This window comes from Varroa jacobsoni, unplaced genomic scaffold (assembly GCF_002532875.2).
Source record: "Varroa jacobsoni isolate VJ856 unplaced genomic scaffold, vjacob_1.0 scaffold_670, whole genome shotgun sequence".
Lineage (NCBI taxonomy): Eukaryota > Metazoa > Arthropoda > Arachnida > Mesostigmata > Varroidae > Varroa > Varroa jacobsoni.
Genome location: NW_019213572.1, coordinates 515360 through 530581, shown reverse-complemented (window position 1 = coordinate 530581; position 15222 = coordinate 515360). Strand labels below are relative to the sequence as shown.

The following is a 15222-nucleotide window of genomic DNA, read 5'->3' as shown; positions in this document are numbered from 1 at the left end:
CAGTGCCGTCTGGATAGTTAATGCGGATCTCCTTTAGCGCGTTACCATAGTAATCGCGAATATGTAGCCATCGCTGACTCAGGAGCCCATAAGCCTATATTATAAAGGTATTATCCATGCAATACTATACAATATAACGTCGGTACAATAAACCTATTGTTGGGACACTTTTGCAACATCTGACTAAACAAGTTGATGCCTTGTTAGCTCCAGAGCAGCTGCACGTGCGGAAATATTCTTTTTGATTGGCGTATATCCAAATGACCCTATGGAAGACTGCGAGACACCTACCAAGTTCTGAAGGCTTATCTCATATCTCGCTACTATGATTATTATTGTACTATTGTATATCTGTTTAGATATATTCTTTATTCTAGGTATGTTTTAAGGAGTACGTTGTACTTGACAGCATGTATTTTAGTGTTTGTTTTACAGAAAAGTCCTTTAGGAAAACTAAAAAAAAGAGAAATTTTGATTTCTCTATAACTAGAGGCAAGATGTTTCTTGAAAGCCCATTGGATGAGGAGCTACTGCGACACGGGAAACAATTTCATTATTTTCGAAACAAAGTAAAGGTACAAAAATATTCCATTCAGCCGGGAAATGCACACAAACCACTGTCACGTTCGTATTATTCTCTTGAATAACGGGTTAATTAGATAACCGTAACAATTAAATACCGCTCAAAGAATAGGATATATAAGGTTGGAATGTAAAAATAACTGTTTGTCTCTTTTTTTTTACGCTTAATTCTATATGATATGAGTAGTGCTTTCTCTTCTGTTGAGGTTTATAGCGTTTTTGTTGTACCAAAAGCGGAACTTCATCTCGATTTTAAATTCCAAAGATGGTGGCTCTGGGAAGAATTATAATTTTTGACACTCAATATATTTCGCTTTTAGTTAAGGTCAAAACCATATTTATGACGTATTCAGCAAAAAAGTCAGCTCGATGGATTTTGTTAAGTTTAAGGACGGAATCTTGGAGCTGGAGGGTTTATCTCACTCCTCGGCCTCATCATTCACGGATGGAGAAACATTCATTACTTGGTGGGACGACCAGCTTATTGCTAATATATGGAATTTTGAATGGGCTGGATAATGGGTGGCTCCGGGAGATACACATAAGCCTCAAGTTAAACTATGCTTCTATTCCAAATAGACCATAATCTGGGTTTGGTGGGACTGAAAGGGAAATGCTTGAGAAGAACAAGACGATCAATATGCATGTGGCTCAGTTGGATTAAGAAAACAAGGCTATCCAATAGAAAAGACTTTGTAGACGAAACAAAATTGCCCTTTCCGCGATGTTGCTGGGCTGCACATGGCAAGAATCATGAAAGCAGCTTGCTTGAATAAGACTTTTTATTGCACCTCCCATATTCTCCAGACCCCGTGCCTATGGATTACCTCTATTTGCGATCACTGACAAACGAAATTTGTGGCCGTACATTTGACAGTGAAAAGGGTCTCAAGACCTGATTTGGAATTCTCTACTCTTAGATCAGAAAATTTCTAGCAAAAAGCAGCAAATTAGTTTAGAGCTTATATAGAGAATTACGGAATAATAATTAAATTTTAATTACGGAGAATACCAAATGCATTGAAAAAAAAAAATAGTTTTTAGAATTTAAATGAGATTCTGCATTTTTTTTTATATGCAAAAACGACTATGACGTATGTTCCAACATAATGTGTACGCGACGATTTTCGCTCACTTTTTGATGCAAGCATTAGTTATGATGATTACTTTTTGTTCTGTTGTTGTGTGCTTAATTATATTTTACATGGTGTCCTATATTGTAGATATCCATTTGTAGCGTAGCGACTTTACTCTTCAAATAATAAAAAAGAGAATTCAGGGAGCCATATTAAAGTGCGGGGCTCTTACTGACAAGGAAAAAGATTTATGGGACGGTATAATAAAAATCATGTTAGTCAAAGTCAGTGTTCCTCTAAGCGGCAGTTAGAAGTACTTATCCCCCTCTTTGGCAGGAAGATTTATGAGTAGTGAAACAATTGATGCTGTAACATCGTACTACCGAAGATGCCTTCGATACCCTTGCTTATGCTAACCTTTTTTCCCGACCGTTAGAATTAATGAATAGGTTAACTATGCCAACCGGGCTCTAAACTAAGTTAAAGAGGGTAAACGAATAAATCCCATGACGCAAATTTTCAGGTATGATTATATGTACAGGCACATGGAAGTAATTTGTCTTACCTATGGCAGATACAACCATGATCGATTATGAAGCCTGATCTTTGTGTAATCGTGCAGTATTTAATTTGTCAACAATGACTGTAGATTAGGCATAAATTTTACCCAACGGAAGGCCGAGGTTCGTTATCGGTTAGGAAAAGTTTACGTATAGTGAAGTTGTAGCTGTTTTTTTACGAGTCCCCCTCACAGAGATTATTACTTTCAAGAAGCCGTAACGCAATGCCATTGAAATCTAGCTCACCATCGCTAAATACAAAAAAGCCTACCGAGTTCAAATGTAAACGACTAGGAAAGAAAATACAGAAAAATATGGAGGTTCTAAGAGCCCAATAAATTCAGTAATTTGAAGACTGCAAAAGCTATATTTGCTATTTAGATAGATTACGTACTTGTTTTCATGATTTATTTATCACAGTATCTAAAACAGCAGTAGCTTCAGTGTATATATGTCTTTCAGATAATCGATATACGCACTACGTGCGCGGAGAATGGACCAATACTCTAATTGTCATGGGATATCTGATCCAGGCTTGATTGATAAGGTGTGAAAATAATTTCAGTAACTTCATTCAGGTTTGAGAAAATCGTATTGCCGGCATGGCGGTAAAATAACATTTCATAAATTATAGTGAAAGAAGTCTAGCTGGCAAAACTGACCACAGATATTACTGCTCATAAAGCTCGCACGGATTATATTTACGGATGACTTTTACTAAAATTTTGATGAAGCAAACATTCTTAAGTAGACAAACCAGAAATCTGTTATTTTCATAAACAAATGTAAGCTTTGAATAGCAAAAAAGCTAATACCCATTCATAAAGCTATGCTGTGTTTAGTCAAGGATAATTCCTCTACGCCCCGACAAAGTGTTGGGCATTCTTAGTTCAAGTTCGCCAGTATCCCTTATCAGTAGTACTTTACCAGGTCCATCCAATGACAATCCCTGGCTTATGAATCATTTACAAGTTGCCGTAAACTCATCAATACCAATCTTCAATCGACCCTAACATGCCGGTATTTGCGAGGATGAGAGGGCTAAGAGAATAGCATAATGTAGGCTAGAATGTAAAGAAATTAATCGGGCAAATTTTATTTTCCTATTTTGCCTGGTGAGGTCTGCATGAGAGCAAAACCGAGAAGCTACTGGTAGAAAAGTCAAACTTTTAAAAAAAATTAAGAACCTTCTCTTTTGAATTCTTCGCATTTCGAAGGCATTATAGGAACAATTGTAAATATTCATCATTTTTGCGATCTGCTAAGAGTCTTAGTGGCAACATTTTTAATTTACAAATGAGTACTTATGCCAAAATTCAAAAGAAACAAATGAGACTCTGTAAGAAGTACGACGACGTGACTCCTGTGCTTAAAAGGTTAAGAATTTTCGCTTGGACAAAACAATGATGATCATGAAGATTACAGGTTCATATAAGAGTGCATAGTCTTTTATAAGAGGGTTACACCTCTTATATTTGCGTTACGACTTTTTCGACCTCATTCCCTGCTGTAGAAAGCCTAGAAATGAGGTCAAGATTTGCTTAACATGCAGGTAACAGATTTATTGCTTAGTGCTGAAAAGCGATAAAAATCGGTTGCTTGATTATTACAACTGCGTTAATTGTCCCTATTCATGTACCGTTGGAGTAACCTAATAAAAAAATAATGGCAGCCGTTCTTGTGCGTTCTTTTCATTGTAAGTATTGTTATATAAAGATTTAGTTCCCATAGCGCAATGGAGATGATTTCCAGTATATCGCTGTAGTTTATTCTTATAATCCATTCATTAATTCTATGTGATGTAAAGGCGTTTCACTAGCGTGGCTCGAAAACGCCGCCTTTGATTTGTGCCTGCAGGACCATTTAGCCCCTTCAAAGGGCAAAAAAGTGAGCATTGGTTGTATAGATGTGCCGTCTCTCTAACTTATTTCATTGCTGGTTTAATCAACATATTCTGACCAACAGAGTAGCAAGATACTGCTACATACAGGTATGTTTATAGTGACGTCTGTAGAGTCAATGATACAGACCCAGCCGACGGCACCGTGATTGTAGCACTCTTCCCGAAAGGAAAAAGTCTGCTCAACTTTGCCTAATATTTAAGACAGCGCGCATTCTTGGATGAAACATACTACAGGCTCAAATACTTAACATATTCTGGTAATCAGACAGTTTCGACTCAAGAACATTCAGCTTACCAATGTAGAAATACCGATCTAGAAATTTATGCTTGTGGGGAAGCAAAGGGGCTTCGAGACTACATCAAGCCGGAATTCACCTGACCTAATAATTCACCTGATATAAGCGACCACAACTTTACTGATCATGATTCTCCAGATCAAATGTTTAACAAGACATACTTCTTAAAATCGAGGTTTATAAAATAGTAATAGACATTGAGCTATGCTTATACTCTGGAAACTCCTGAGTTAGAAATGCTAATGCTGTTCGGCGGTTTTCTATTTTTTTTAGATAGTTTAAAATACATATCTTTATCTATGGTTGACGTGATGTAAAACTGATCTGTCACATTTAAACATAAACGTTCCAAACCGGTCTAGCCCGGTAAATTAAAGGTACCCGGTCTTGGGCTACTATTTATAGCCCTGGTATTGAATCGTCAAACATATCCGACCGTTCATTGTATAGCTCTAATTTGAAAGTGATCTTAGCATTTACGTAGATTGAAAGCCAGAACATACTAATAGCGGAAGCCTCGATGATATCAACTCTCAGACATTAAACGCCTTTCCATTATTCGTGTTCCAACATACTTATTCAAAGGTAACCGCTTCGATATTTTAGCTACATTCGAAGCAGCGGAAAGGAAAACACGCCATTTTGCTTTGATTGCATGCGATATAACGAACTATTTTTGTTAAATTGCTCATACAACACACGTTCTTATCCTTCACAATTGGAATTTGAATGAAACTTGAGGCTTACATTTAAGTTAATGTTGTATATCACGACAAGCATTACTTATACCTTGGGATTTAGAAGAGTCTCTACAATATACCGGTTAAGTTTCGTTGTTGACCATTTTTTGACGCTCTTTGGAATGTTTAAATTAGAGATAATTCTTAAAATCTCTTGAAAACAGGGGAGATATAGCCTATAGCCGTCAAGGCCTTTGCAATCTTGCTGACTTAGTTCGCCTTTAAGCGATTACCATTTTTGACCTTTGGTCAATTGTCTGCAATGTTAGTTGTATTGATAGTCCCGGGGTCTTATACTCGATGCTCGTATTACCACCCCCGTGAGTTCGCTGGCATTCTGGAGTAGAGGGATTCGCGCATGCACTGTTTTAAGAAGTTTTCAGTTAACTTGAATTGGATTCGTCAAAAAAAGGTAACTGGTTACGGCGCGACGCATTTTATTTCCTGTTACGCACGTTTTTCTCCAGTATGATGGTATATAATATCATTTCAACCAAAGCAAACCATTTAAGCGCTTTGAAGGCCTACTAAATATTAAGACAGCTTTATTACTGCGCGCTTCGAACAAGGCAGTCCAGTAAGTTTATCTGCGAAAAAAGGCCGCCTGGACACTCAAGCCTGTTTATCCACAGGGCTATTGAACACGGGTGCAGAAGTGACAAAAGAATAACTTTTTCTGGAGCTGATTTATACCTAATTACATTAATGGTACTTACCACAAGGCACCCCTTCTTGAGTTTAAGTTTTTTCAACTAATCCCGCAGTTGCCCCTGCAACGTTTGAAGGTACTTGGAAGATGCACCAACAGGTCAAGTAATTCCAACTCAAGAATTCGAGGGGGTGAGGTAGCAGTTTTCCATTTTATGAGATGGAAAAACTGTCTCAATGAAACTGAACGTGACCTTACCTAAATGAGGTTAATCAATGCAGTTAAAGTGTGGCCGCATTCAAGTTAGCATCCATTCTAGATAACTTGTAACATTTTGCCGAATAAGACACAACTCTTAAGCCTTTTTTATATTTAAAAACTTTAATTTTAATCCTCTTCTTATATGCTAGTCATATTTTATTAACCTTAAAAATTAGGGTTAAATCCTTGCGGATTTTTTCGAGGCATCTCCGAGCGAATGTGGGAAACGGTGCCTTGTTATCGGATTTGATTTGTTTACAAGAAGCACAGCAAGCCTTTACAAACTGTGTGCCGATTGCGCAAGTATCTTCTACTCCACGGCTGACCACAGATTCATTCCTACATTTTCTCTCACAGCTATTATATTGGCTCGTTTACAACCGGTTCGTAGTGAACAACCACGCTACTGTGTTTGAATGAAAAACCGTCGAAGTGCACGTAGAATTCACTGCCATGTATCCCGAGCCTTTAAACTCTCCATGTAAACGTATGTGAGCCTGTTGTGGTCCACATTTGAATTTAATGATTCTAAAGCCGTTTGCTGAGCTGTAAGATCGTAGCAAAATAAGATATATACGTACCTTTGATAGTACACGCTTACGGACCAGGGGGTAGCTATTAGCTGGAGTTGTACAATAGCTATCATTCTAGTTTACGCCTTACTTAAACGTACAAGAATTTGGAATAAATATATTGCTTAATTCTTTTGGTATTCGTTAACAAGCCTATAGACAAGCAGCTTGCGATAAGTTTTTTAATGATGGTCGTTTTAGCAGATGTACTGATATGAACGTTCCAGGTGTGGATTTTTTCGTAGAAGTTGTTAATGCTTTGTGCACACTTCACTTGACTTAGCCAGGTAATGTGGTATTTGAGATATGTAGCCAAAAACATTGATGGTCTGAGTTGAGTCCAGCAAGATAAGTGTATGAATAAAATGTTTACTGCCAAAACACACGGATGAGCAAAGCAGCGACTACTCCTGCCCAATTGTTCATATTGCAATAACGAGCGAACATCGTGGTCTCGAAAATTTTTTGTCTGAAATGGCAATGGATGTGACGGTCCATTTGCCATTAACAATTAAAAGGGCCTTTAACAATGCTCGAAGACTAAACGGCGGTTATGCAAGCACTCTATGGGCAAATTTCGAACCTTGACGCTCTACAAAAAGGAGACTTGGACTACATGCTGGAAGATAGCGCATTGTATATTTGAGAAGGCTAGTTAAGGCAGATGTGGCTCCGAGAGTAGTTCAGAATTAGCGAAAATAAGCGGTATTAGTAGTACCAGCAGTAATGCAGCAAAGATGCCACAATGTCGACGTATTGTCAACCTATTATTGGTATTGTTAACCTAGTATTGATCCCAGTGTTCTATACAATGCTCAACATATTCGAAAGTGATCAGGTCTTCCAGCTAAGGAGTGGATTAGCCGACACGCACGAATCAGCGGGCTGCGTTACTTACGTTATTGTTTGGGAATCTACAGGCAATCGTTGAAAAGCTAGCAATAAATGTCGCCCTTAGTTTTTTTTTTTTGAGCCAGGACTATAGACAGGTAAACGCTCGTAAGTTTTGTAAAATTTAATTAATGTGGTGAAGGTGCGGTCACCAAAGAGCCTGTCAAGACCGCGCCAGCTAATCAATTAGGTGAAAAGCTCCCTCTATGGGCGCCCTCGGCATAACATTTGAGCAGCATGCCCTGGCATACGAAACTATTGTCCGTAATGCTGTTCCGGCAAAACTTAATAAAATTGAGGCGGAAATCCAGCGTGTAACCGACATTCGATGTTGCATCATCCCCCGGCTGCAGTGACGGTTTCCACGTGAACGCCGACACAAATTAGCTGCCTACAACGACTCATGAAAGAATCGCCGGCATCCCACAAGAAGAATTGCTTGAGTGATCCGTCATAATAGGTGCGCTTTCAGATAGTCGGGAGACAACATATGCCTTGCATGCTCTCCAAGCCTACGGCCTAATGGCGAGGCATGCTTAGGATTTAATGTCACTTGTATTGTGTGCGATTTAATACGTGGATGTACCCGTCGAAAGCACAGCCGAGCAATGAATCGCAAGCTATGACCACTACTACTAAAGCAATCGTATATGCTGTTTCGGAGAAAACTCTATTGCTTATGGCATTTGCACACCTCTGAAGTAGGGAATCGCAACTATTCGTTCGCATCTTTCTCGACTCTGATAGCATGCTTCCAGTCAACGCTCAGCGTTCACCCGCTGTATAAGGCCGATTGTCGTTCAAGCCTTTGCTGGAGTTGATACGATCGCTTCGGAATGTGTCGTGCTCGATTTGTTAGCACCCACATCGTGCCCACCAAGATATCGTAGTCACTTACGCACCTGATTTTGCTATTGACTGTTCTCAACGAATCCTCGACTTCATAAGACAGTTCGGTATTTATTATCCACTCGTTGATTCCGCTTTATCGATGCTCAGAAGGGGTTGTAGTCGATAGGTTATGAAACGAGGTTAGATTCTGTAATAGGAGAGACGATGTCGACCCGCTTCCGTGGATTGAAGTTGCAGAACTGAATGCCATATGATGCTGTGCCGCACCATCGAAGCTTTGCAGTGCCTTTAATAAATTGAGACGTGTGGATGAACCAAAGGCACTAGCGCCGACTGGGAAGCAAGGAGACGCATTGAAACAGTTTCCCGTGATTTTGTACTCGGATGGCGATATATACAGTCTTGATTCGTAAACGAACATCCACAGCTTCCATCATAAATAGTACCATAAAGTACGACCGACTGGTATTTAAGTCCTGAAATTTGCTACATGACCTCGAGGATACGATAGATGCCAGAGAGAAGGGCATGCGAAAAAGATATGTTATCCCTTGTTTATCCTTGCTGACGCTGCAGACGATTACCAAGCTGTGACGAAGACGTACGAGACAGAGACTGCCCTTCTCATTCGTCCGATCATATCTATCTAAACGCTCATCTGCTAGTCGGATCTAATTTCAACTTTACTTCGGTTAATTTCTTAATCCATTTTCGGCATTGCTTGTCTGTTGCTCAAGTTTACAGGAGACGCCGAAAGTAGTCGTCGCTTTTTCCGCTTTGTTTGGCTTGACCTCGTGTTAGTTGGACATTCCATTGTCCTTGAATCGTTTCGCGTAGTGAATTCACTAAACGGATCGTGGAAACTGTGAGTCATAGCTTAGCGAGTTTTGAAGGCCTGTAAATAATTGTATGAGCTTGCTGCGGTCATTAACAAGCAACCTCAGCCATACGTCGACGGTGAACCAGACGAGCCTTGTGCGCTAATTCCAATTCACTCTTTGTGTAGTAGTCCACTTGTGTAGCCATTCTGTCCCTCTATTCCTCTATACAACCTTGGTTCAAAATGGGATCATTCAAGGAAATGCCTCGTCAGGCGCAGGTTTACGATCTGGCCCACGGGGAAAAGGAGTTCAGAGCGTTATGGATTCACTTGTACAAGGGTGTAGTCTTCAATTACGTGCTGCCAGCTAGGACAAGAAAGATAACCTTCCATAGATGATATCTGTCTACGTCATCAAGCGGTTCTCACCCCTTGGGGCGGTCACGACTTAACAAGGGATTCGCCAATAATTACACCTCTTGACATCTTGCTTAATGGCTACACTCACTCAAATATGCCAAGGGTGACTAGATTTATATCTAATTTTGTAAATTATAATATTTATGTTGCTGAAACGGTCTCCGTTTCAGGGGGTGAACCGTCGGAAATGCTCAGTAATTCTGATCCCAGTTTACGCTTTATTCGCACTTAGAATAATCTTATTAGAAGCCTCGTATTAGACGTAAGTACTATTTAATACATAGTGTAGTAGTAACCAGAGGCCTTGTGATATCCCAGTAGTGATGGTGCCTTAGTTAGCGTGGGAATCTTCATTGTCATAGTTTATATGATGTTAACATAGCTCAAGTGTGGAAAGAGTAATAGCATACGAGAGATCACTAAGTTGATGAAACTGAATGAGCTAAGAAAACAATAACCAAATATTATTCAGTTATTCAGTTGCTTTGTCTATTTACCTAATAAATGTGACGAATGCACGCCATTAAATATGTATAATTCAATTCAACCCCGCAAACGAATTTTATTTGACCTATTGCAGTATTTCTTACTATTGATTACGGTTCCCCCCGCATCTACTACAAACGCACTCCCTCTTAGGTACATAAAGGCGAACATAAATATAATTGTAATGCAGGGAGTAAATCACGAAACAGATGATCATGTGATGGTTTGTCCTTTTCAACTCCTTCGAGCCATTATCTCTTATCGCTCTCATGCTGAAAATTCGCCATATATTTTGGTGAAGTCTTGCTTCCACCGGCTGGGGTACTTGGAGAAGGCCTCGGTTATCTGGAGATCAAAGCGATACCAAAACTGTGGTAAAGAGCGGGGTTTCGATACGAGGTAAACTATTCGGTTCCTTGGTGTACAGTGAAGACCCTAGGCACCCATCCAAAAAGAAGCTAAATAGGCGGACTGCTGTCACGACGCGATTTGGGATTCTGATTCTATATAATGCGGTCAACGATTTTTTACATTCGTCTGTCGTGTGCGAGGCGAAGCTGTAATTACTAAGAGATTAGTGGCCCGAGATACAATAGTCTATTGACGTAAAAAAAGGTTGAGGTGACGCGATACGGTGTACTACTAGCCGATATCCTGCAACTCCCGTGGATTTAATGGCCGCCGTCTTATCCAGGTTGGTCGCTAGTTTCAATTAGGTTACAGTCATGTCCGTTTGATGGAACGCCTAACAGCGATACCGGACGTCAAACTCAAAACATAGAGGTTACAGTTACATGAAACGTAGCTAGGGCCGGCTATATTTGGTGTCGACTCGGGCTGTAGATTAACAAATCGTCCGCGGAGATGAGGACTTTGACCTTATTCTTTCCTTCGGTTATTTTGAAAAAGGGCTTCAAGTAAGAATGAGAACAGAAAGGGAAGTTCAAATTATTATTTGGGCCAGGTTTGCAACTTGCGAAGAGGGAAGACTCCACTTCGTTATCTATGCGTACCTTTCCTGTAGTATAGCACCCAATAAGACGAGTGTTTTTTAGTACGCCCACGTACACCAAAATACACAGAACCATACTTCCGGGTGCAAGGTCCAATGCGGCCTTTAAGTCAACAAACACTGCACGCAAGGAATTCGCTGAGTTGGTGTGTGCCTTTGTAATGTCGGCCATGAGAAAATTACATGCTGTTTCTATTCAACCTTCTCTTTCGAATGTAAGTTGTTACTTCGGGATAGCTTTTTTGCTCTCAAAAGAAAGCGGACAGTTTCTTGATAGGTAGACCGACGAGCAGCTTGTAGTCGACGCTCATCATAGTGATTCTGGATCATGCCGACGCCAAAGGTGGTTCATATTGCTTTTGGAATAACGAAGCTTATCTCAGCAGAGATAAGCTTCGTTAGCGATAAGCCCACTTAGCAAAGTGGGCAGAGCCTCGGCACTCAGGCACTCGGCAAATGCAGTCCAGAACAAGGGCGCTCTTGTGGTATTCATTGCACACCCTATCTGGGCCCGCTGCCTGGTTGTCTTGCAGGTTCTCGAGGGCGTGCTGGGTCTCTAGCATGGCACTTTCGCTCAAGCAGGGTGCGCATTACTTAAAAATTGTATCACTGATCGCGAACATATTTTTGAAATGTACAATCAATGTAGTTGAGTTTACCGGACATCTGATTGAATAACAACGTGTATCGCCCTACCTCCCCTATTTATCAACTTTTCAAGGTCCTCACGTATTTCTTGCATTGTGTAACGTGTGTTCTTTGGCGGACGGTATACACGGCCAGTGGCAGGCTGCACCTTTTGAAAGTTTTCGAGGCTTTCCTTGTGTCCCATGGCCACCGACTGGCCTACCATTCTACTCGCCTCTGCATTGCGTGAAATGTAATAAAACGTCCAATATAGACTGGAACTAGTAATGAAGTAGAGACGACGATCGGACCAGCTACTACTGTGTGTGCAGCGAACTAGTCTGCAAAATGCTTTCTGCAGTGCTTGGATATATGCTTATAATAAGTTGGGACCTACCGCTTATCTTTGCTAGCGTTCGTAGTGTTCGTCTGCTGTGAAGTACTTTTATGATACATATTTTTTTTTAAGGATGTGCGTGGAAAAGTTGTTGCCGCTGAGGTGAGCTGTCTTTAGCGTGCGAATCTATTTTCCGGAATTGTTCTCCTAACCATATGATGTAGGAATCTATATAACGAGGCAGAATTTGGTACCGATCGAAAACTCGCAGCGGGATAAATCCCCCGTGTTCCTATAGCTTAATTCATGTCTTCACGATGAAAAATATAGCAAAACGGCAGCAGCATTGCCTGCCATTGGCGCCGACGCCGATCAGAGGTACAGCGTCAGCGCTATCGTCACGCTGTTGTAGCACCATGATAACAGCCATGCGCATCGTTGTACAAGCTCCTTAATTCAATGATGCAGTTTTTCTTACTAGTATTATTAGTTGTGTTAATAATTAAACACAACGTAATTAATACACAATAAAAAGGTGTTTGATATCTATGATGATTATCATTACTATCACTACGAGACAGATGGTACGCAATAGCAGACGCCACTAACAGGTTCGAAGTGGTAGGGCTGAAGTGATCAAGCTTTTTGTGAGAATTCTTTTGCATAATTTCGTCCTCTATTTCCTTACATTGACATCTACGTAGGAGGGGGTTATCCGTGCCACCAACCCAAAGCAACTGTTTAGCAGTATGATAATGCCGGCACCACATTATGGAAATCGGTACAAAGATCCTACACACCAACGGAAAACACAGCGCTTAGAGTTGACAAGCCAGGCGAACCCTTGTCGTTGAATCGTTTGTAGATTCTGTTTCGCCATAGGATGACCTTAGTAAGAGAATCATCTTATGCAATCAACTCTAGCAGCATAATAAGGTAGACAATTAATTGAAGATCTCCATTGGGGCTAAGCAAAATATGCGTAAATAAACCTCTTATGTGAAATGAAATTCTGTATCAATATTGAATATTGCATATATATGGATTGGCCGAGACTAACTGAGCGTCTCACCCCCTAGTTTTTTAAAGTTTGTTTTCCAAATATTTCTGTGGTGATTTTGATATAGAATAGTATGAAAACGCCAACCTTAGACCTGTGAACGAAAAAAGCATTCTTACACTTCTAAAATGACTCCTTTTTTTCATTTTCATTTTTATTGCGCTAACACTTTTTACAGAAGCATAGATGTGTGCTATCGGCCATACGACTTAGCAATATATGCCCGCCCAAAGCCGTTTTCACCACCCCCAACTCGAATTGGTAAACGCTTTGAACCGATTTTGACTAACCGTAAGAGGTTTTTTTCTTTTAAGTAGGTAATATTTTGAGACTATTGCATATATAAAATTCGATTACTCAGTTGGTTTCCTATATTGAAAGAGACAGAGGTTTACAATAGAATTATTTAGTCGTCGAAGTAATCAGAAACTAAAAAATACATGCTTTAAAAATGGGTGAACTATTAGTAAAAATCGATGTACACGTGTCGTAAACGTGGAAAATGTGTGAAACGCTCTCACTTTTATGAGATGTTGGGTACATGTTAGAAACTAAACTCGGTAGCCAAAGTACGTAAGTCTACATAAAATAAGTATTTGAGCTCTTCTAAAAAAGGGTCTTGTTGTTTACACTGTGAACGTTTTTTGATTTCCCACATTTATCCAAGGCTCGAAAAGGGCCAACCGATTATGATAGCTCGTTGTAACGCAAGCGTTTTGCGCCATGCTAATAAGGTTTGTACGCTACCATTTGTTAATGATTCACCATTGATGATGACGCAGTCCTGTTTCAGCGCTGCGCTTCCCATCCAAATTACCGAAAACACGCTTTGCAATCCTGATGAGAATCCGAAAACAGCTGATCTTTTTCTCCTATTAGCTTCTCTTGTAGCGCTCCACGGTTGAACGCAAAGCTTTTGAGATCCCTACGAGATTTCTTCGTGACATAGACAAAAATAGAAATCGTGCTGAGAGTATTTACATAGTATAGCGCGGTGTCCTCCGGTTCAGGTTATTAGGCGCAACATTAAGGCTGATACTCAACATGCCAAGTTGCTCCCATCTGTGGAGGCACTTCACGACGGACAGGTTGACTACCAACATGAGCCTCACCGCAATACCGAGTACTTTCAATTTTTCCTAGACATAGCTGAAGACAGGTATTCACAAATTATTTATCATACTTTCATTTTGTTCACCAATATTGCCATGGAGCAGAGCTGTAGGACACGACGCATCGACAAGCTTTACACACGTATACTTTTAAGACTTTTTCTATAATAGTTAATATCGAGTAATCGGCTCATCCGAGATATTCACAGTTATTGCATCGACCTCTCTTTTAGGAAGCCATGATGTATCACGCATTCAATGAGGTTTCGGATATTTCTTCGAATCAGAATTGCCGCGCGCTGTTCGTACCTATCTGCTAAAAGTTGCTCGGACAGATTCAACCAAAAGATCGTGCTATTCTTACGAGTTATTATCACTCCTTCTCAGATCGCTGATATGCCACTAGGCTGCCATTAATTTCTGATACAACTGCTTCGCAATGACCATTCACAAAGCATAAAACCAAATCATAGAGAAGTTTTCATTTCTTCCCAAGAACCTGTGTTCAATTAGAGCCAATTCTACGTTGCCCTCAGCCGTACTCTTCAAAGACAATACTATTATAAGAAATATTGTACTTAGCGACCTCTTTGACTAAACGGCTCTATCGATATCAATATTCGACAGTCGTTGCTGCAACAACCGACGAAACGACATTTACAAATAATTCTGACGAGTCCGACTTCAGCACTCGGTAACACACGTGTCAACGCTTGCGTCTGTTCATTAATAAACTACGATTGTTAAGTTCTGAATAATCTGTTACTAGATTTCCTTTACCAATTTTGAAAGTGATTTGTAGGACACCTGCGGCGCATGACCGCATTCTTTTTACCTAGCGCTAACAGCTGGTAACTGTTCCGGGCTGTTCTTGGGCTAACGGTCAAGGACTCACTACTCCATTGATACATTATCTCAACGTTCTTCACATGCAATATCTCTCACTTCATGGGGCAAGGCGTAACC

At 40.2% G+C, this 15222-nt stretch overlaps 1 long non-coding RNA gene across 1 annotated transcript; it reads left to right on the top strand.

The window, feature by feature from the left end:
* The first annotated feature begins 5334 nt into the window (after nucleotides 1-5334).
* On the top strand, nucleotides 5335-14985 carry LOC111262513 (uncharacterized). The gene is made up of 3 exons (XR_002681661.2): nucleotides 5335-5569; nucleotides 13323-13435; nucleotides 14490-14985. It is a non-coding gene; the product is annotated as an uncharacterized LOC111262513 (long non-coding RNA).
* Nucleotides 14986-15222: the final 237 nt, after the last annotated feature.